This window comes from Schistocerca serialis, chromosome 2 (genome assembly GCF_023864345.2).
Source record: "Schistocerca serialis cubense isolate TAMUIC-IGC-003099 chromosome 2, iqSchSeri2.2, whole genome shotgun sequence".
NCBI classification, from domain to species: domain Eukaryota; kingdom Metazoa; phylum Arthropoda; class Insecta; order Orthoptera; family Acrididae; genus Schistocerca; species Schistocerca serialis.
This window is the reverse complement of record NC_064639.1, coordinates 602,376,464-602,378,777: the sequence shown is the minus strand read 5'-3', so window position 1 is coordinate 602,378,777 and position 2,314 is coordinate 602,376,464.

Sequence of the window (2,314 nt, the reverse complement as noted above, 5' to 3'; positions counted from 1 at the left end):
ATTAATCAGCACAAAAGTTTGCATCCTACTGTGTGGATAAAGTTTTAGGGTGCATTAAGGTTACAGAGTGGCTGTAGTAGTCTAGTGAGTACAGTGCTAGACTCAGACCCTGGAGCTCCTGGGTCCAACCATGTATAGGGGTGGAGATTTTTCCTCATTCCAATCCCTCGAGGGTGACAGCAGACCCACTCAGCCTGCTTTCAAATGAGTACCAGGGATCTTTCCCTGTGGTACAAGGTGACTGCGGAGATTGGCCCACAACCTTCTCCTCCTGATGCCTTGGTGAAAAAAGTCTGCACTCTACCTGCAGTCAGGCCAATAGCCTAGTCACGGGCTTGCGCAATGGAAGGATACAGAAGTTGTAATGTTGTTCTGGGACAAATTCTGAGCCTAATGACAGGTAGCTTCAGAGTGTCCAGCCTGAGGGTATATAATGACCAACATAATGCTGGAGGGAGAAAAAATGCACTGAAGAAGTGGAACTGAGTGGATGTCCTGACTCAGTGATAAGCAGCAGCAGATAAAAGGGGCAGTGTAGGCTGAAAAAGCAGTGGCAGATGAAGCAATAACAGAAGTGAAGCTCTCCAGGAGCCCATCAGACTTGCATCTATAATCTGCCAAGGTGTTTTAACACTCAATAGAAAAGTTGCTGACTCTAAAGCTCCAGTAACCTTGGGTTGCAATTCCTCAGTGGGTCTCTCCACTTCACTGTTAGCCAGCTTCAGTCTCAGTGGGCTGTTCACATCGGATCAAGCAAGGGGTACTCACAGAGGGTATGCCAATGGGGCAGTGAGGTGATGTGAACAGAGAGTACATAAGATATAATATTTACTTGCTTGGCTACTTGATCACTTGTTTTTAACCATACACTGCCACTTGTTGGACATATTCTCTTTTTTTTTTTTTTTTTTTTTTTGCAAGTGATATCTGTTGAATTTTGTTAGTTGATATAGTTTCAGAATGTGAATCACACTTGCAGTTGTAATGTCCCTACATAATGTAATATGATTCTAATATTCTGGCTGCGAGTACCAGCGATGATGCACTACCGTAATTTGATACGACAGTGCTCTTTGCTTTGATAACAATGCTCTTTGCTGGGGGAAAAAAAGGAGCATCTACTTTTTCTTGTAATTGTTGGAGATAAGTTTGCATATAGAAGTAATTTGAAGTGCGGAGGTCAACATTTAATTGTGATTATCAAGAATAAAAATTGAATTTGTGGAAAAAAGAAGGTAAATATTGTTTACGAACTTTTATTCAACATTGGATCCCCTCATACCTTCATAAAAACTATTATTGTGTTTAGCAATACAGTACACAGAGATTTCTTCACGAATTAACAACAGTGGGCCATCTGCTACTATCACGGTCCGAACGATGCACTATATTTCGCTGTCAGCTTGTATGTTCAAGACGTTCCCTATGCAACTAGTTTGTTAGTCAGAAGATATCATACTGCCACTGTTGTTGAACCTTATCATTTTGAAAGTGTTTCCAGAAAAGAAAATCTTATGGTGACTGTGAATACTGTAGCTGCTAAGGGAGACGGCATCTTCATCGTGAGTTGTAGCAGTTTTGTCTGACTTTGCCTGGCATTCTCTGAGAACCGGAGAAGAAGAAACCCCTGATGACAAACTCATCCTGTACCTAACCTGATCTCTCCTTACAGCAGCCATGAAGAAAACACTTTCATCTATAGTCAAATTACTTTCACACATTGTTTGTAATAGACAGGTAAAAATTTTATAATGTGCGCATCTAGGCACAAAATTCAAAAGACAGCTTTTTTTAATGCAGTACCTGTCTTATCTTTGTCAAAGAGTAAGTTAGTTAATTAATTAATTTTTCCTTATGAGTAGCAGTTCACAGTCTTGTATAATGTACTGAATTTATCTTGATGATTACTTCTGATTCAGTCATGTGATTTCTTCCATTTCCATGCTACTGAGCATTTTGACATTTTTATCCAAAGTTCACAGTTAAGTGAATGCCTGTTCATAAACATGGATGAAAAACTGACCTAGAAGATACTTATTGGCACTCAACAGCAAGCAAATAAAGCAACAACAGTAACAGTGTCGACAGGTGATAAGTTGATAATAATGATTTAACTATGCCAAAAAGATTGAATATTTCCGCTCAGAACTGAAGGTGTCAGGGGTCAGGTGACAGTTCACTGTTTTCGTTTGGTTGCTCCCACAGACTGGTTTCACTCGAAAGGAATGAATGAATAATAATCTAACTGGCACATAAAACTGGAAACGACTGAATCAATTCTTTTTACATCCTGTTGGTACGATACACTTATTTT